Raw genomic sequence first — 14194 nt, 5'->3', positions numbered from 1 at the left:
TGGCTGCTGCGAAGGTAATTGTTCCTGAAGCCAGCATGATGCCTTCTGGCGTGTGGCTCCGTGCAGCTTCTGCTACACCCCTCGTAGCTGTTGAGGGGATACAGATATGGCCTGGTCCTTGCCCATCCCTGCTGATGAGGAAATTGAATGCTGCCCTCCTCACTATACTCCTCCAGTGCTTGAGGGACAGCAGTAAAAGGACTGGGATTGTACCGGGCCCCTACTCAAAGGCACAAGGGATAGGGTGATGGAGGAAGCCTCTAGGTCCTGATCCAGCGTCACAGAAGTTGAGGAATTTAACTATTGGAGAGGAACGATGGTTTTGTAGTTTGGGCACTGGAGTGGGACTTGGCAGATCTGGGGTCAAGACTCCCTGTGTGACCTTGGGGCCATGACTTCATTTCCCTGTGCCTCAGTCCCCCATCTGTAAAATGGTGGTGATCCTTCCTCTGTCATTTAGACTGTAAGCTCTTTGGGGCAGAGACTGTTTGTTTTTTCTGTGTGTGTACACAGCACTATTACCATGGTGCCCAGATCTCAGTTAAAATCTAGTTGTTTGTATTACAATAGCCACTTATTTCAGTGAGAGTCTGTTCCGGCCCATATTCCCCGTGCTCCCATTAACACAGGGATTGGGGGGCAGAGGGGCGGTTGATCTTTTTTTCTAAAAGACGTGTTCTAGAAATTATTCTGGGGCAGTTCTTTGGCCTGTGTTATACAAGAGGTCAGACGAGATGATCACAGTGATCTGCTTGATCTTGGAATCCATGAACACACCCACTTTTCGTTTCATTTTCTCCAACTGTAACATATCGTTAATACCACGTGGGAGGGTTAAGTATCCGAGTTAGGGAATGTTGGTACAGTGCTCTACTGGCACTAGGTATTATTAGTTTAGCTTCTAAATTCAGACCTTGCTTGTATCTTTTTGGTTTTTATTTTTCAAATGATTGAAGGGGTATTTTATTTTCATCGAAGTTGCACAGCAGTGGGGATAACATTGCCTGGACCACAGGCAAAAGTAGAGCTTGTTATGGCTGTTTAGCTCTCTAGCATACCTCTATTGGCGTCTAGCCCAAAGGCCTGATCCTCTTGTTTGATTGGACTGCAGAGCCTTCCATTTCCAACACCACTGTAATTTTCCAGTGGTTGGAAATCGGATTAGGATTGTTGACCTATCCTCTTCTCATCACCCACATCCCAATAATCCAGATCAGCGAGGCTGGCTGTATAATTATCTCTGCAGCTATTCTGAGTTAATGACAAATGCAGATCCAAGCTGAAATGAAATCAGTTCATGGCAGTTACTGCCATGTCCTTTGGTGGGAAGGGAGCAGGTTGTGTGTGTGTGTTGGTTTTTAAACTTTAAACGGAATTTCATGGTGCCTACGATGACATTAGCTGTCACTAATAATGTGAATCCCTCATCCTAATCAGCTGTTTGAGGCTTGAAGTTATTAGAATTGTAATTTGCTACTAAAGGGTAGCTTTTGCTGCAATGTATGGGGGAGTTATGTACATCCTCTTTCATTGAGATAAGAATGTACCCCTAAGCATGTAACATCAAGCAAGCATTAATAACTAACACTTTAGGGATAGGAGCTAGAAAATAACGGAGATGTAGCTGTGTTGGTTCTAAAATGTCAGGTTCTTGACACATCTGAGTCAGGGGATGTAAAGGCATTTTTGAGGGCACCTTCCGCCTATGGCAAGCGCGTGGATTCAAATGCTTCCATTAAAAAAGATGGTGTCTGAAGTCTTTGGACTGCTGAGATCTCCCAGGGGATGCGACGCCTTTTCACTTGGGAAGATAGATACCAGGATGGTTTCTCTCCTTGGCCACTCACTCCCATCCCCATCTAATCGGGGAAATGAAAATAGCATATTAATAAGATGGCAACAGAACTGCAGATCTCGATGGTTGATACCTCATTTCAGGTTGTTTGAAAAATGGAAGCTTTATTTTTCCTTTGGTTTATCACTTCTGTTCTTGATTAATCCAAGTCTCTCGCTCCTTCAGGGGGCAAATTCCTTCTTTCTCTCCCACAAAAACCTATAGTCAAGTTTGCACATGTCCTCTGGGGAAATCAGGCTGCTTATATTTCATTGTGAGGCTTCATACAATTAACCTAACAAAGGTTTCCCTCCCCCTCCCTTCAATCTCTGTTTCCATAATTATCAGAAGAATTTAGGAGGTCTGCAGACTGCGGTCCATATTTTAATTAAATTACCTCTTTTGATGTGTTGTTTCAGAGCTGAGAGTTACTGGTGTCAAAGCTTGTTAGCGCACCATGTGCAATTAAAGCAATCAGAACTATGATTAAGCAAGAGAAGAGCTCAAAACAGGGCCCCAGTATCTGAACTTCGGGAGTTTTCAAAATCTGAACTGGGATGCACTTGGAACTATATCTTTATTCTGGACCAAACTGAAAACCTGGTTCCAAACTGCCCCAATCTTGGAATGTTTAAAATCCTAGATCCAGTTTCAGCTGCTTGAGTATGTCTCTAGTTTACATAACTTTAAAGGTCTGGTTTCAACACCTTTTTCTATTGGTCTGCCTGTAGGCTATATGGTAAATGTAGCATATAAACTTTCCCTTCTCCTCCATGGGGAAAAATTTGAAGTAGGGATGTGTGAATACACATGACCCATTGTTTGGCATGACTCAGGTCTCTTTAGATGATTGAGGAAGCCCTTGTGTTGGCAATACATAGGGAATACACAGTTCTCAATACAGCAACATGTTCAATAACTTGTCAGGCCCAGCAGTCTCGTGGTCAAGTGCATTGCATCGCATGGGGGATCCATGCTGGCAGCCACATCTCCTGGGCGGGCAATGGCTTAGAGCCCTGTAGAGTTTGCATGCTTGTTCCTTAGGATGGAGAACATCCTCAGGTCCTGGAGAAGGTCAGGTCCTGCAGACTCCACTAGGATGTGGAGCTACTGAGGACTGAAGGCATATTTGGGGTGGGGGGAGTGGAGGAACCTAGAGCGTCTCTTCCCTCTCTCCCTCCTTAAAAATTACTATAAATTGCTTCATCATGAATGGAAAAACTGTCTGTGTAATGTAAATAACTCCACATGGAAAGCACCGTCCTGCAGCCATTCAATGCAGGGCAGGAAGTAAAACTGTATAACACTGAACTCCTTATAACTGAGACCCTCCTTCCTGACAGGAGAAGTTGGATTTTTAAGGCTGTGTGTGTGTGTGTGTGTGTGTGTGTGTGTACACTAGGGATGGTCAAATCTCCTGGAGTTCAGGGTTTTATGACTCTTTCTAGGGTGACCAGATGTCCTGATTTTATAGGGACAGTCCCGATTTTGGGGTCTTTTTCTTATATAGGCTCCTATTACTCCCCACCCCCGTCCTGATTTTCACATTTGCTGTCTGATCACACTAACTCTCTCAAACTCTTTCCTCAGTGTTATTTTGGTTTTCATCCATTAAAAGCATGTGCGGTAGGGATGTAAGCACCCATTCCCCCCCCCCACCCCAGTTAGGAGTGGGGGTGCTCTATGTAGACAGTTTATACAGATTCTCCATTGTTCTGCACCTTGTGCTGTCAGTTACAGCCATGTGAAGTGAGAGTGAAATGCTGCTTCTGATCTGGTTGCATTTTATACCTGCTATGTACTTGTTAAAGTAACTGCACTCTGTGTACGAAAGCAGAATCAGGCCACTGTCTTTATTATTTCATAAGAATCTTTCCCAGTATCCCCTCCCCCCCATGTTTGAACACCCTACTTTTATTTGTTCCACTTGGATTTCCGTTCTCTCTGAAGTCCAGCTATCCAGCCCATGCTTCTTGAATGTTCTGAAATGTGGGGGAGACAACTTTGGCTGTCCCTAGAATATCTTTTGGCTGTTGGAAGTAACTTCCCTTCCACACCTAGCTCAGGTACCCTCATATTTGCAATCCCAGCCTCAGAGGAAACATAGCTTGGCAGCTAGTTCTCGGTCAGCGCACAAGTGTTTAACTGTTTAGAGGAGCAGACAGTTATGTGAGGGGCAGACCAGCTTGGGCTACAGGAGCACCTGCTGTGAAGTAATTATCCTCTCCTTGGCTTGTACAGCTTGAGCTGTGCCACAGCACCATGCGAGTTAAGCATGCAGTTAGTGCTGCTGTGCATTGCGTCTTAGGCTTGAGCTGCGTGAGCCTCAGTAAAATTCCCCTGTCAGCACTGCCGGCAATGCAGTAAGTGATTCAGCAGAACAGAGTGAAATGGGTATGGGAGGCGGCCGGTAAGTTGATTTTGTTTGAAGGTGCCTCAGCTCAGGGTTCAGGTGCCCCTTGGGTGTTTCCCAGCCATCATTTTTGATGCTGCTGTTTGGAAAAGGAAACCTAGGTTGATTTCAGCTCAGCTGGTGACTGGACTTTGGGAAAGACTGAGTTCCCAAGTCCTGGGCAGCGGCTTCGTGAACTTCTCAGTGGCAGGGTTTGCTTGCTGGGAGCACACGGAGCCATCAGGATTGTTCGTATTCGGGAGTTGGGAGTGTTGGCCCAGCAAGAAGAGAGCTCATTGCTTCCTGCTTCTCAAGATCAAGCCCTGGCAAAGCTCAAAGTAAGTTGCTATTTGCTTTCTCTGCCCATGGCCAGTATAAATACAGCATTAAAAAAGCCACTCCGTAGCTGTTCAGCCTAACAGGGAGTACAGTCTGTTAACCATCTTTCTGATGCCTTGTTACCAAAGCTGGATGTGCCTAGTGCTTTAACTCCTGTTTGTCAGGTGTTCCAGAGATTCCGTAATACGCAGTAATGGTTTGCACTTTGGGCTTCATCTCAAACACTATATGTAGGCAAAACTCCCACTAAGGTAATAGAAGTTGTGCTTGCATTTGGAGCACCAAGATCTGGAGCTTAGTTAGGTGGCAAATAAAGGAATAGCTGAACACCAGGTGTTTGCCAGACTTTCTCTCCCAGAACCACTAGTAAACAGTCCAACAGATTCACTTTGGCACTTTATCTTTCTGGGCTTCATGAAGTGAGTTCCATGCCATGTGGTCCTTAGAAACTGCGTCTGTCTTGGTGCACAGCCCTTAAAGATTGCATGGTGCTCTTCCTAAGAGTAGGAGATTTCTGACCAAAATATTTCTCCTGATGTACATCATGCCGTGTTCCTGTCCTCTGACTAGTTGCCATCCACCACCCGACAGGTGGCTGCATGTCAGCATAGTGGTGAGAAATTTCCCAGCGTGTATATATAAGGATGCAGGTGCTGTTGCATTCTGTACGGTATGTGAAGTTTAACTGAAAACCATGGAAGGAAGGGAGCAATGATTCCCTGGCATACTGTTACAGGCCTTGCAAAGTCCCTGACAGCCTAGCTGAGTTAAGGGCCTTATGGGATTTTGAAGGGGTGCAGGGCTGGTGCAAGGATATTTCGTGCCCCCACACCCCTGTCCTGAGGCACCCCCCTCCCCCGCGATAGCTCCTCTCCCTCCGTCCTGAGGCATCCCCCTACCCCAGCTCACCCCTGCTCTGCGAACGAGCACCCCGAGCACGCTGTGGCTGCTTCACTTCTCCCACCTCCCAGGCTTGCGGCGCCTAACCTGATTGGCGCTGCAAGCCTGGGAAGCGGGAGAAGTGAAGCAGCCACAGCATGCTTGGGGAGGAGGCGGGGCAGGGGTGAGCTGGGGCGGGGAGTTCCCCTGCGTGCCGCCCCCCCCTTACTTGCTGCAGGCGACCCTCCCTGCACTCCCCTGCCCCATCTCCCTCCACCTAAATGCCGGCAGTGACCGGGGCTACCGAAGATCCGGCCGCCGCGGTCACTGCCAAAGAAAATGGCGCCCCCCCAAATGCCAGCACCCTAGGCGACTGCCTAGGTCGCCTAAATGATTGCACCAGCCCTGAAGGGGTGGCAGCAGGGAGCATGGCTGCCTTTAGGTGGAAACCTGGATCTAGGGAAAAGCCATTCCAGGCGGGTCTTTGGAATCAAATATTGCTCAGAGCAGCAAAAACTCCAATTTGTATCCCCTCAGCTGGGGTGGGACAGATTGTTAGTGGGACAATGGCTGTTTGACCATTAAGGTCTGTGGAAGGGAGGCCCATGATGACACACTCTGAACTTCGGTGCCCCAAGGATCAGCAGGTCTCAGATGCTCACAGACCCTGGGATTCATGCAAGAATAAGGCCATGCCCTCTGCTTGTTCCACAAGGCGGCTAATCCTTCATGCCCAGGAAAAATTTCTTTCCAGGAACATTTAGAGTTGAAATGTGCGAAGTGTTTCATGTGGTTCACCCTACCCCTGCTCCTGCCCCCAATCTCATGTTGCCTTTGCATGGATGGCTTGGCCACTAAATTATGAAGTCCTTTGGGATCCAAGGGGCTTGATAGGAATATGGTGGGTCTAACATCCATATTGTGGAAAGGCTGCTGTGGGTCTCTAGTTGAGGCTGAGTTGAGTTTTGCGCGAAAAGCAGGGGCTGTACAGCAAGAGCAGGAGTTATTCATATGAAGGAGTTTTCTGTGGACGTCGCCTCCAGTTTAAGTCCTTGAGGTTCAGGAATTCATAAACCAGAGTCCGGATGTTTCCCTACCACGCTGTCCAATCTCCATGTGTCCCTATGTAGGCCCAGAGGTAGATATTGATCAGGAAGCTGCCATGGAGCAGAATAATAGGGTAGCAGGCTCTGGGCCTGATTTTCTTCCTGTTCAGGGCAACTCTGGGCAGGGCAACTCTTCTGCAGGCAATCCAGGGCAATAGAGCAGCACTGCAGGCAATAGAGCAACACTGATGGAAGTGAGAGGAGAATCAGGCCCTCTGACTGTCTCTTGGTGTTGACGTATACTGCCAATGACACACTCAAAGTAAAAGTAAGAGGAAAGGTGGAGAATTTGGGACTATAACCTTATTCTACCATACAGCTCCGTCCTGATCGATCACTGAGGTGTTGGCATTAACCAGCCACATTTCTAGAATGTCATCTAGTTCCTGTGCAGAGAGGTCTATCAAGGTTGGTTTGGTTTTTTGGCTGGATTACTTTGCTTCCATTTGTTTGAAGCTTTTGCAAAGGGCATCCAAGCCATCTAGCAAAGTGTGTGTGGGTAAGTCACCTTTTCTGTCTCCAGTGAGTTCCAGATATGAGTGTGCCTGTGCCAAACTTCGTATTTTTATTCCTCACATCTTCCTGGTCTCTGTTTTTGGTTCTGCTAGCTGTCTGGCTTGCTTCTGTCCTTCCAGTTCTGTAGGCTGTCTGGTTTGCACCCCATCTGCCTTTTGGGAACAAGAAGTATCATCTGAAACCAGCAGAAGGTTCTTTTCCCTTTCTGAGCTCTGGCCATTCTGCTTGTTGACTAATTCTAACTCTGTTTTCCATATTAGTGGGTTCCTATTAATATCAGTGAAGGAAGCCTTAATATTTTAAAAGAATGAGGAAGAATGGGCAAGTAGTTTAGTGCCTGTGAGTCAGGGCTTATGGGTTCTGTTCTTGACTTCTCCACTAATTCCCTTTAGAAGTCTGTTCTCCTGTGTGTGCCCTTGTGCACACGACATTGCCCTCTGTGCCTCAGTTTCTCCATCTATAAAATGGTGTTTGTAATACGTGTCTCAATGTGAAGTGGATAGTCTGAGGCTTAATTGACATACCTAAAGCCCTTTGAGATTCTTGACGGGTGGTGCTAGAGATGGGCAATGTAATATTACAAATCCTCCCATAAATGATGCTAATAATCTGAGTTAAACTGCTGGAAGCTATTCCACAATATATGGGGCCAAATGCATTGGTGTAACAGCTGAGACACCCTCCTCCCCCCCCGTTGCCTTCTGTGAGCTCTCACTGGGGTATGAGAGAGCAGAACTTCCAGGCTTTTTGTCAGCGTAATGTGTGTTCTGTGAATCTGTCATATCAGTGCCGAGCTCTATTTAAAAGGGCTGAAACAGAACGAGGCTGCATTTGGAACAAACAAACAAACAAAAACCCTGGCATACAAGTGTCTCTGGCCTCCAGTGCATGGAACATGGGGACAGGCCCTGACTGGCACTCAAGCCTGTTCTCAGCTGACTCGGAGAGGCGCAGAGTACAGAGTGGGTAGTGTCAAGGGCTACAACTCCTGCATTATGCATGAGGGAAATCCAGAGAGAGTTGGGAGGGAAAAGGGGGAGAGAGAGGAATGGGGGAACAGTTATTAATAAATGGTCGTGTGTGTTCTCCCATTCACTGTGGCACTTGGAGACCTGGTGTTCTGGAGATAATAAAGCTCTGTGTAAGCCAGAGAAGGCTGCTGAAACTCTATCGGGGGGCGGATCTTCTGAAATAACTGAATTATTTTTTCTACTGGACACTGGGAAGGTCTGTTGTGTGTGTTGTGCAGCTGAAGGCTAGAGACAGGTCCGAGTGTTGCGTCCTTGGAAACAGTAGGTCCTAGCGTTCTGCTGCCTGGATGTTGCTTTGGTCTTTGAGAGCTTAACTCAAAATTCCGTGGTCACATGGAGAACCTCCTTGTCTGGGATAGAGGAGACTGAAAGATCCTTAACTTGAACTTCAGAGGAAATAAACATGGCTTAAACGTGAAAGGCAAAGGTAGGCTGGCCTGCATATTAGATAGCTTGGGAGTTACATACAGGAGGGGATTTTCATATGCACAGAACACAGAGAGGTGGAATGGAGATGTAGCATAATGGTCAGGAATTTTATATACCCTCATCCCACCCAGCATTCCTTGTGAGCATCTTAAAATGTTAAAGGGGACAAGAATACAGACTTTCTCTAATCTTTGGGAGGGGAGACCTTTCCGAGTGAATCCAAGCTCCACACAGGGCTGTGTGTGTTAGCACTGGTGGCAGACATCCCTTGTGAATACAGATACTGATCTTACCTCTTATGTGTGAATCCTTGACTTACCTGCTGGGTTTTGCTTTGCTGCTGCTGCTGTGAGCTCTGTGCAGCATTTGGGTGCTGTATGGTGAAATTCATCAAACTCTGGCTCTCTCTCGATTCCCCTGCTCTGCTTTCCAGTGTCTCCCAACCAATGCAGAGATCTCATGACCCTCTAACTTTTAGGTATTTTGGAGTGTCTGGACCATTTGAAACCAGGCAGGTCTGATAATCACTGGTGTAGCCGGAAGTAGAATCAAGCAGTTCATCTCTCTCATGGGGAGAAGAGTGCTAACTTTCTTACCATTTCAGCTATTGTGAGGTTGTTGTCCTGTTTTGAAAGCCCTGTGCAAACAAAACTGTACTGTACACAGTATTGTATGAGAGATTCTGAGAAACTTTACCAGAGTATCTTGAAATCATTCAATGTTTTTTTTCTGCCTTTTTATATATAGACCATGTTTCACTCTGATTTTTGTCTGCTCCCACTGAAGCCAATGCCAAAAACTTGCATAGAAACAGGAGCATCTGAATGAATTCTAGTTATTTTTAAATGTATGTAGTCACTTTGCTCATTATCTGGAGCTGTAGTCTCTTGCCTCTTCACTTTTTATTCTTTTTTTTATTCACCTGTTTTTTGAGTGAGAAGTAAAACTGAGGTCTGATCCCTTGTGGTCATTAACAAGCTCTTTTCAGAAAAGATGGAGCATTGTCCCCAATGTCCTGGCCAAAGTCTCAGATTGAGTGATTGTCTCCTGTCTTCCTAAATTCTCCTGTGGCTTCAGTTGAATGCAAGCACCTTCTTCACTGCCTGTTTTATTGCATTGCTTTGTGCTGTGAAACAGCACCCCAGAGTTATCCCTTTTCAGTGAGAAGTTAAGTGTTTGGATAATCTAGAGAGAGCCAGTTACTCAACCCTGGCTGTATTATTCAGAGCAAAAGAGCAGGAACCTTGATGAAAAGGATCTGAAATGCCTGGAAATGGGGAAGGAAGCTTTTTCTGTAGGAAGACCAAGGAGTACTTGTGGCACCTTAGAGACTAAAGTACCCCTCATTCTTTTTGCTGATACAGACTTACATGGCTACCACTCTGAAATTTTTCTGTAGGCTTTCCCTCCTCCCAAACCACCTCTGCAGTTTTTTTTTAATTTTTTTTTTAGAGGAGATACTGGGTTAAAATTGAAGCAGAGCTATGGAGAAACTGTTCTTTGAGCCATTCTCTGGTAGCAACCTAGAGGGTTTTTCCCGCAGAAATGAACACTGTTCTCTGCATAGTTAATGCCAGCTCCATGGCTTCTACAGGCCTTCCTTGCTGCTCCTCCAGTTGGAGTGGGTGATATAGGAGTAAGGGGGGGGGGGCTGATGACACGACAGTCCTTGGAGGAAGCATGCTCATGGGAAGGAGGAGTTAACTCCCTTCAGAGGTACCCACGATTAGCGGTGCTGCAGAAGGATCTCCCCACTAATGTGTGACTCCAAAGCTGGGCCCCTTCCCTCTTCCATGTAGCCCTGTGCCTGAAATCAGAGCCATGGAGTTGGGAAACGGGTTTTTTTTGCTGTCTGGAGCAGGGGTTCTCAACCTTTTCCTTTGAGCCCCCGGTCTCCCCAGCATGCTATAAAAACTCCACGGCCCACCTGTGCCACAACAACTGTTTTTCTCCATATAAAAGCCAGGACTGGCATTAAGGGGTAGCAGGCAGGGCAATTGTCCAGGGGGCACTGCAAATATAAGTTGCTCAGGCTTCAGTGCCCTAGTGCATTTAATGCTGGCCATGCTTGGGGGACCCCCTGAAACCTGCTCACAGCCCTCCTAGGGGCCCTGGACCCCTGGTTGAAAACTACTGGTCTAGAGGGCTCTCCCCATGAGTGGGAAATTCAGCCCTCTGCACTATGTTCTGCTTTTTGTTACATGAGTGTGAATTTGGGGTAAATGTGTTGACGTCAATAAAGTTACTCCAGATTTACATTGGTGTTACGGAGATCAGGATTAGACCGCTAATATTTACAGATCACTTAGCATTTTTATAGTCTTTCCTTTGAGGTTCTCAAAATCTTGTTGTGATTCTCTGCTTTTCTTCTTTCTCTTTTTTGTTTGGGCCTCTGTTCTCTCTCTAGAAAACACATTTATTACTGTAAGGGTCTGTTTACAGTGTTAAGTCAGCTGTTTGAAACCAGCTATGCAAAAATCCTGTTCTTCTTTGGTGGAGGGCAATCTTGCAGAACAAGCCTGTTTTGCTATGAAAATGTTTCCATGACTAAATATTGGTTTTCGACATTAAGTTTAATGCAACAGACCATTTCCCACCTAGCTCTTTTTTTTAGGGTGGGGGAGCATGATCTTGTCCCATTGTTTTTTGTCCTAATACACTTTCTATTTTTGTAGTTCAGAAAGCTCAGGTCTTTGTCAGCGTAATGAAACTTGTGACCTTATTTCTAGAGTTCTGTGAATAATATTCTCATATACCTTATTTAGTGAATTTCTTTCCAGTCAGCTGTCGAATGAATTAGTCAGGAATAACGTCTTTTCATTGTTCAGCTAATTAATTATTCTTCATGGTACATCAAGGTGACTTTTGCTTTCAAGGCCCTGCCTGTCCCATCTGTGGGTGAAAGAAAGCTAGCACTAGTCATGTTCAATATTCCAGTTTAGTTCCCCTGATGAGATTTTGGGGCAGGGGTTTGATAACCATTGAAGCCAAATTCCACTAAAGTGGCTGCGTCAGGCTATCTGTAACAGAAGTTTATAATGTTGTTGTAACTCTGTTCCCAGATAAAATCTAAACCTCTCAAAAGACTTTTTGCATTGGTCAGGGAAATCTTGCTAGAACCCTTCTAGCAACAATAGTGCTTAAGCTTTGTTAGTCTACATTTTCAACAGCGACTAGTAAATTTTGGGTGTCTCAATCTGAAACACCTTAAAGGACCCTCTTCTTCCAGAAATCAAATGCTCATTGTTTTCTGAAGATAATGCTTGAGAGACATTGAAGGAGGCCTAGTTTTCTGAAACATCTCTCACTTAAAAACTGAGACCCCCTACAAAAGACTTCTGAAAACCTAGGCCAGTTGTTTCTCATAGGAGGTGCTGGGGTGTGTGTGTGTGACGCTATAGTGTTGATGAGGCTTTTGTGCTCCTTCTCAAGTTGTCCTGATGTCTTTCACCCACACGTTTTTTTCTCCCCTGACTTGTAATTGCATGTTGCAGTTCCGATGTTTTGAAAGCAGTTCTAAATTATACCTTCCCTGGGTTCCATGCTGAGCAGCTGTAGAGAAGATGCAACAAGAGTCATTAGTCACACTTAATATCTAGCCAGCTAGTTAAAGATGAGAGGTTGAAAAGGGCATAGTAGACAGCAACCTTGCCTGTTTCTCAGTAATGACCCATTAGTGTATTATGAACAAATATTGATGGGAGGGGAAATAAGAGTGAATTGGAGCTAATATGGAGCTGACTGTACCTCTGGGATCTGGGGTACGGTGAGTATATTTCTGCATGTTTTGCTCTGTGGCTAAATTAACATGAAACTGCACTGAAAATCATTAGCATGAACTGGCTGAAGTGTAACTGTTAGCTATGTACAGGATGACCAGATGTACTGATTTTGTAGGGACAGTCTTGATTTTGGGGTCTTGTTCTTATATAGGCTCCTATTACACACGCGCACACACACACACATACTCGTCCCGATTTTTCACATCCGCTGTCTGGTCACCCTACCTATGGAATAGATTCCCCAGGAGGTGCATTGTGTGCTACAGGGATTTCAAGGCAGCATTCAGTACAAATCTTGTTGGTTTTTTCGTGTCTGTCTCATCTCTTGAGACACTGCTGTAATGAAACTATCTAGCACCTGTTTCACTGGGAACCGAAGGCTTTGATTAGCTCGGGCTTGAGTACAGAGTGAGCACAGTCACCTGTAGGGTGACCAGATGTCCCGATTTTTATAGGGACAGTCCTGATATTTGGGGCTTTTTCTTATATAGATGTCTGTTACCCTCCCACCCCGTCCCGATTTTTCACCCTTGCTATCTGGTTACCCTAGCCAATTGCGTCCCCTAAGGCTGGAGACCAGCAGCACTGTCCACTCAAAAGAATACTCTTTCATTTCCTGTCGCTCTGCCTCTGTCTCACACTACACCCACCCACGACCCAGCAAGCAGTGGAGGGGAAGTCCAATGGTGAGTGAACAGACATGACTGTTTATACAAGGCCAGATTTACAAAGGTGCATAGGCACCGAAAATGTGAGTAAGTGCCTGAATACCTTTGTAAACCTGGCCCATAGTCTTATGGTGTATGTACTGGTGTGTTCCTTTTAAGCTACCACAGTGTTCTAACTTGAGAACCCAGCTGGTAGTGGAGTCTCATACCCAAGCAGTTAAAGTGTTACCATGCCTCTGAAGTGGCTCCATTGATTTTAAGGCCTGGTCTACACTGGGGGGAATCGATCTAAGATACGCAACTTCAGCTGTGCTATTTTCGTAGCTGAAGTCAACATATCTTAGATCGACTTAGATTGACTTACTTCGCGTCTTCGCAGCACGGGATCGATGGCTGCCGCTCCCCCGTCGACTCTGCTTCTGCCTCTCGCCTTAGAGTCGACGGGGAGCGAGTTCGGGGATCGACGTATCACATCTAGATGAGACGTGATACATCGATCCCCGATAGATCGATCCCTACCCGACGATCTGGCGGGTAGCGTAGACATACCCAAAGAAATGACTGACAAGCATTTGTAAGATGAGGCCTTAAGTGTTATTTTTTAAAAAAAAAAAAATACAAAGAGTGGGGGAAGGGATGCAACATGAACATGTTCTCCTTAGTGCAGGTCTGGGCTCAGGGTGAGACTGGCTGCATGATTAAATCCAAAGGCAAGCGAGAACAAGAGGATCTACAGTTGAACCTCGGAGTTATGGACACTGGAGTTATGAACTGACCGGTCACCCACACACCTCATTTGGAACTGGAAATACACAATCAGGCAGCAGCAGAGAGACCCCCACCCAAAAAGGGGCAAATACTGGTACAGTACTGTATTAAATGTTAAGTACTGTACTAAAAACAAGACTTAAAAAAGAAAAGATTTGACAAAGTAGGGAAACTTTTTCTTTGCATGTTTCATTTAAATTAAGGTGGCTAAAAGCAGCATTTTTCTTTTGCTGTATTAAATCAATATTCAGTTGTAAAGTTTTGAAAACAACCATAATATTTTCTTCAGAGTTACAAACAGCCTCCATTCCCAAGGTGTTCATACCTCTGAGGTTCTACTGCATTTTCATCCAGAAGTATCAAAAGAATCCCTGTATACTAATATTTTAGTTTTGCTTAAATTGTAATGTGAGCTGAATTTAGAGGAATACATGATGTCTAAGAGCAGTG

At 45.6% G+C, this 14194-nt stretch overlaps 1 protein-coding gene across 23 annotated transcripts in view; it reads left to right on the top strand.

Annotated features, from left to right (window-relative positions):
- NFASC (neurofascin) overlaps positions 1-14194 on the top strand; it is a 183249-nt gene that overhangs the window by 23311 nt on the left and 145744 nt on the right. For 20 of the 23 annotated variants that reach the window (XM_050955583.1, XM_050955582.1, XM_050955567.1 and 17 more), the window contains exon 1: positions 8294-8524. The exons of 2 other annotated variants lie outside the window; for them this stretch is intronic. The gene's annotated coding sequence lies outside the window, so the exon portion shown is untranslated. Of the gene's footprint in view, positions 1-4435; positions 4565-8293; positions 8525-14194 lie in introns of those variants that run through there. One more of the 23 variants, XM_050955565.1, reaches the window with a different exon arrangement.

Source organism: Gopherus flavomarginatus, chromosome 5 (genome assembly GCF_025201925.1).
Source record: "Gopherus flavomarginatus isolate rGopFla2 chromosome 5, rGopFla2.mat.asm, whole genome shotgun sequence".
Classification (NCBI taxonomy): Eukaryota; Metazoa; Chordata; order Testudines; family Testudinidae; genus Gopherus; species Gopherus flavomarginatus.
Note: the sequence above shows the minus strand (reverse complement) of the source record. Positions and strands in the feature narration are given on the sequence as shown.